At 36.4% G+C, this 6,775-nt stretch overlaps 1 pseudogene; it reads right to left on the reverse strand.

The window, feature by feature from the left end:
* Positions 1-113: 113 nt before the first annotated feature.
* On the reverse strand, positions 114-4,908 carry LOC106411354 (annotated as a pseudogene).
* Positions 4,909-6,775: the final 1,867 nt, after the last annotated feature.

Raw genomic sequence — 6,775 nt, forward strand, 5'->3', positions numbered from 1 at the left:
ATGACACTTTCTTCACATGTAAAATAGAAATGATACATTTGGATGACAGTCGAATTAACTTTATATATATATCATTGTGAAAAAGGAAAGTCATAAAGAGCTTTGCAGAACAATACGAGAACCGTGTTCTTTTTTAAATCAAATGGAGCATATCATTCAACATAAGTATACAATAAGGCATCTCTATCCTCATGTGGTTTTCCAGTTATATAAAACAACACAAAACCACATGATGACTTGTTTTTCTTACATTCACAAAGGGTAATAAAAATAATCTCCCTTTTTCAAAAGGAAGCAAATTCAAGAGAAGATACCATAACAATGGGTAGACCGAAGAATCTGTCGTAAATAAAACACCCGACAGAGATAGATATATACAACTTCATAGGAGACAAAAGGGATCAGTGGTGTCTATACCAGGGAGGTTTAAAGCTGTAATTGACCAGAGCCTTTTCTTGAGGATCTTGCGGGAGGTCGATTGTGTTCTGCAATTGATAATGATGTCAAGGAAGGTGGTTGTTGTTCTTTAGATGTCCTCACCTCCTAATAACACATCAATTTAAACACAGTGATATTAGTTTATGTCTGAATCAACCCCTTGACAGACTAGTCCAATTAGTAGCGTTTGTAAATTCACATAAGCGCAGAAAATGAAAGGAGAAACACAGCGTTTTTCACAATCTAACCAATACAAGACAAATTTCTAACACAATTTTCTTGTATTTTGTGTTTGTCACAAACCCAAAAGAATGATATGATATGACCACACCACATACATAAGATTTTGGCAAATATTGTGTAATTGGTATTAAAATTCCTGAAACTGTGTCACCAATCAAAGCATTTCCGATAAAAAATGTGTTGCGTTGTGTGTACTAACTAACCTTTGATGTAGAAGAAGAGGAGGTGCTATTAGAGTAGTTCTCTTTATTCTTGCCTGGCCACGATGCTGATTCTGTACATTCTCAAATTGTTGCAGCCGTGCAGCAAAGTTGATTCCTTGGTGAGAACTGTTGATATTATAGTCTTCTGCATCACCGTCCTCGTGATGATGCATCATATACTGAGAGAAAGGAACTCCTGAAAATGCTCTGCTTATTTGGTCTCCACCGCCACTGAATGAGTACGTTGGGACAGTTTTCAGCCTCGTCTGAAGTATCCTAAACGCCCCACTTTGCTGAACACAAAAGAAAAAACAAAACCAGGCACTATCAAATATCATCGATTTTGTTATAAACAGAACAATTTTTGCTCTATTCTTCTGTTTTCTTTTACCTGTGGAAGTAACATTAGAAGACCATAAAGTGTCTTAAGCAACCATGGGTACCTTCCAGGTTCCAGAAGCTGGAAAAGAGAACAGGTTTCAATAGCAATGTATAGAAGAAGCTGGAAAAAGGAGACAGATCTCTTTTGGGTTGAGATAAATCAAGCAAACCTGCAATCTAAGGTAAGTAAAGATTGGAGTTTCGAGAAGACGGATCAATTTGTCAAGCTGCACGAAAAATTTGACGTTCATGTCTTCTTCTACCAATGATTGAATCACGACGCTCGCGTGCTGGTAAGCCTGTCAACAGATGGTGATATTTAAAAAAATATAAAACAAATAAATGTTTCTGTAATTACCTGAGATAATAAGCAGAGGCTTATAATTGCCACAGGTGAGTGGCACCATGAAGCGTACAAGGCAACCAAAAGTTCTTTCCCTTCACGAGTGACGAGCGAGCCTCTTAAAAGATTTCTTAGTTTTGATAACTCCGAGGACGTAAGCAAAATCAAATTCAACGCCTGAAAACATAAAAGAAAAAGACAGTCAAGTCAGCACCAAAACAAAGTGAGAAATAACATGCAAACTAAATCAGTCATCTAACTGTCTAAACCCTCAAACACTCGTTAAGTGAAGAAATTTGGGAAAGGAGAAACACCTGAACCATGGTTGAAGCAAAGTCAAGATTATCTTCTCCCTCTAGTATTGTTGAGAGCTCTCGATAGACTCTTTCGGCATCCAAAAGTACACACAGCCTCCGGATAATAAGGGCACCACGCCTAAACAAGATAGGTTTTTGACTAACTAAGTAATATGTTCTTTCTACAAACTTTAAGACAGATTATAAGATGGGACTAACCTTTCCAATAGAGAACTATCAGATCGAAAATTGTGGATTAGAAAGACAATGAGATGGCGAAAGTGTTGTGGATCTTTTGCTATATCAGCATGAACTTCCAGAACCAAGAGCACCACCTTTAATATTTTTTAATGTCCAGATAGTTCAATAATCATATTAATTAATTACTAGACAAAATCAAACCTATACAGCATAGAAATTCACCAAACAAACACTCAGGAAGATAAAACTTACGTCATCAGAAGAATCAGATAAAGCTTTTAGCAGTGTGTCAAATATGTCATACAGGAAGCTCATGACCTGTAGCAATATTACCACTTAAGCTTTAAAGCGATGAACAAAAGGGGTCATTTGGAAAAGAACGATGCCAAACAAAGACTGGTCTCTTCACCTCAGCACGATGCTTGTTTAGAAGTGTTGATATCCAATTCAATGCTTCAATTCGAGTAGCCTCATGATCGCTTGATAGCTGCCTGGTCGATGCAACCAAAATCAGACGAACATTGATAGCATTCTAAAGGACCAAAAACAAAGACACAAGAAAAAAGAAACAAACCTCTTTGCCACAGAGAGAATTGCACCAACATCAAAACCATCTGAGGGTTCAACATGAATTGAACGAAGTTCTTCATTGGTTTCACGAGCAACCTTATGTAAGTAAAAAAGCATAAAGAAAGTGAAACGTTGCACAGACAAGACCAGCATTTTCCATCACTTAAGGAGGAGGAACCAAACCTACCTCCCTGATTTCTTCATTTTTGTCAGATATGCAAGGCAAGATAGCTCCAAGAATATCAGCATAGTAGCGCACGAGCTGGTCACCCCCAAGTTTCACAAACTCGTTTATCTACAGAAGTACATTTTTTTTCTATTAAAAGACCTATTCAGATCATATGACTCTACTGGAAAGACAAAGTAGCTCCCACATATGTAACCGCCAAGCAGAAGAATGTTTTTTTCTTCTTCTTACCCACGTGATGGCTGTTAACCGAGTGAATTCATCAGGAGACGAAGCCCTCTGCACCAGTATTTCAGCCATGCGACCATAATCTACAGACTTTCAACAGCAGTATAGCTCCAGTCAAAAATTTACCGATGAAATCTTAAAAAAGGCACACTGACTAACTAACAACAGAGTGAGAAGAAACGTACAGAAAAAAAAAACACTGAAAAGGGATTATAAATCAGGACACAACAGAAACCGTACTGGTGAATTTTTGATCTCTTGAAGAAACTCTGAAAGAGCAGAAACAGCATGCTGTCGTATTTCATGACTGGAGTCGCTCAACATATTGAATAATCCTGGAAAATAATTGACAAGTTAGTTCACCTGAAGGCAACACAAATGATTGTACTTGAATAAGATTAACAAAAACTGCAATTACCATCAAGAAAGTCTGGTAGAAATCCGAGCATATCAAAGTCTGGAACACTGTCAAGAAGAGTGATCCAATCTACCAGAAACCGTCGAACATAAGGGTTTAAAACGTTCATGCGTTCTTTCAACAGAGGTATGAATTCCTCAGCACTGCAAAATCCAACAACCAACAAAGTGAAGCAGGAGAGTCAAGTCTTTTTTAAGTAAATAGTAACAGAGTTATCTTTCACACACACACACATACCTGAACTCATCACTTTCCGTCACAATATCCTATTCCACAAAAGTAGCTAATCAGCAAACGATTAAACATCAATATAGCACTCGTATTAAAAAGAAGGAATACTGATTAATACCTTAACAAGGCCATCTAAGACATGAGCAGCACTCTGGACACTGGGATCAGAATCAGCCGAGAGTTTGCATAAAGCATCAAAGATCTGATTGAAGAAAAAAATGAACTCGCCTCTGACAATCTGCAGCAAACCAGAGAGGTAAGTGAGGGATGGTGCATCAACATGCCAGTACCAACGACATAGTAATGTTATACTAGTAGAGAGTGATATACCTTTGCAATGTTATAGAGAGCTTCGCAAGCATAGTACCGAACTCGGCTATCTTGATCAATAAAGGATTCAATAACAGGTGGCACTATTTGCTTCATGTTTCATAAAAATCAAAAGGAGGAAGAATCAGAAACTATAGTAATACCATTGATACACACTGATTACATACATGATAGTAAAAACATAGATACCTCAAGGTATTGAGGAGCTGCTGAAGACAAACCAACGGTAACAGCAGCTAAGGCAAGAACTCCACCCTATTCAAAAAAAAAAAGATAAATCATCAAAGTAAGAGCAGAAAAATGTAAAAAAAAGAAAGAAAAGAATGAAAAATAGCAAAAACCTTGCGATGATTAGGTTGAGGAGATTTAGCAAACTCCTTGACCAAAATGTCAATGACTTTGGAGAGCTTGTCATGGTCACCCGCTGAAGTTAGATTCTTCACAGTGTTCTCAATCTACAATTGAAAGAGGCGAAAACAGTTACATATCATCATCATCTGAGAGAATGAAAGGGAAGAGAGAAGTGAGAGAACCTCAAGAGCCGCATATTTGCGCTTCTCGTAGAGTTTATCGGAGAGATTGCGTTGAACGGCGGCGGGAATCAAGGAAAGAGCGTCTGCCATGTCAGTCCGATGATACCCCAAAAATTAAAACCGTAAATCGTCTTTCTTTCTTTGTTTCTTTCTTAGAGATTTAGGATTATTATTCTTAACGTCCTCCGCACGGATCTGGTCAAAACACGGAGGAGGAGGAAGTCATCTATGGCTTCTTACCCGGTTGTTACAGTTTCCGGGGAAAATACAACTTTTGATTATTATATTTATTTTTCTCTTTTGCTTTTGTCTTGTACAACTGCTTTTTTTTTCCTGTCTACTTTTCTAAGTGGAAAATTTCTTGAGTTTTAATGACACTTTGATCACCCGCTGTGCGCGGGTTTTATTTCCATTTAGATTTAGGAAGGGTTATACTTAGAATCTGGAAAGAGTTTATTGATTTTAAAAATTGACAGATTTTTAAAAGTTAAGTAGAGTTAACAAATATTTTCTAAATTTCTATCAAATATTTTGTATTGATTTCTATAGATCTTATGGATTTGCATAAGATATTTTTCAAAAAGCTTCTCCTTATAAGGTAACGTATAACAATCTTGCTAAAAAATTTCCAAATTTTTTTTTGACGTAAACCATATATATAAATATCACGTAATTGTGGACAGATCGGTAGAAAAGGGAAGTTAATGATAATGGTAAGACATTTTTTAATTGGTATTTGTTCTTTGTATTATGGTAGTGTGTATTTATCTGGGAAATCTGATACCAATAAACATAACACAACGCTGATGGTGTGTTCTTTGTGTTACGGTCAGACTTTTTTCGGTTTTGTTACTCGGTATCAATCAAAACTGGTGTGTTCATAGTTTTGTTAAATAATCATTTCTCTCTTTAGTTTTGTTTTCATTCTCTTATTTTTGCTATAATAATAATGATCCCGTTTGGTTGTTCACGTTAATTTTGAAATATCATTCTAGTTTTTGAGCTTGTATGTGTATGTTTTTATTACATGGATTTCAAAAATCTTATGAGTACACATGATATTTTAAAAGTTTAGTATTATAAGTAAAAATATAAAGAATTTAATTTCCAATAACAATAGATTTTAATAAACTTACAAAATCAACGATAACTAAACTTTTTGAATAACAAAATATTTGAATAAAATTTAAAATTTTCAAACCAATAACAATGGTCCAAACAGATAATAATAGAACCCAGGAGGATATTCTGGAGGTCTCAAGGAAGTTACAGGAAGCTTATAAGGATGAGGAAGATTTCTGGCAACAGAAGAGTCGTAATATATGGCACACTTCAGGGGATCTAAATACAAAATTCTATCATGCTCTAACAAAACAACGTCGTGCCCGTAATCGAATTGTGGGTCTATATGATTCTGTTGGAAACTGGATAATTGAGGAACAGGGGGTAGAAAAGGTGGCAGTGGATTATTTTGATGATCTGTTTCAGACGACAACTCCTACAGGTTTTTGATGGTTTTTTAGATGAGATTACATCTTCAATTACCCCACAAATGAATCAACGACTCCTTCGGTTAGCAACTGAGGAGGAAGTTCGACTGGCTTTATTTATGATGCACCCGGAGAAAGCTCTTGGGCCGGATGGAATGACGGCTCTCTTTTTTCAACACTCATGGCATATAATAAAAAAGGATCTATTGGAAATGGTCAACAATTTTTTGACATCGGGAAAATTGGATACAAAGTTAAACATTACGAATATTTGCTTGATTCCTAAAAAGGAGAGGTCCACAAGGATGACTGAACTCAGACCTATCAGCTTATGTAATGTAGGATACAAGATTATTTCTAAGGTATTATGTCAAAGATTAAAGGTCTGTCTTCCATCACTGATCTCAGAGACGCAATCGGCTTTTGTGCCTGGACGTTTAATATCGGATAATATACTTATAGCTCAGGAGATGTTCCATGGTCTGCGGACTAACAAATCGTGTCAGGATAAATTTTTGGCAATAAAAACGGACATGAGCAAAGCTTATGACAGAGTTGAATGGATCTTCATCCAGGAACTACTAACAAAAATGGGCTTCGATCAGCATTGGATCCAATTAATGATGGAATGCATTTCCTCGGTTCAATATAAGGTTTTATTAAATGGGCAACCAAAAGGACAT

Source organism: Brassica napus, chromosome C7 (assembly GCF_020379485.1).
Source record: "Brassica napus cultivar Da-Ae chromosome C7, Da-Ae, whole genome shotgun sequence".
Taxonomy (NCBI): domain Eukaryota; kingdom Viridiplantae; phylum Streptophyta; class Magnoliopsida; order Brassicales; family Brassicaceae; genus Brassica; species Brassica napus.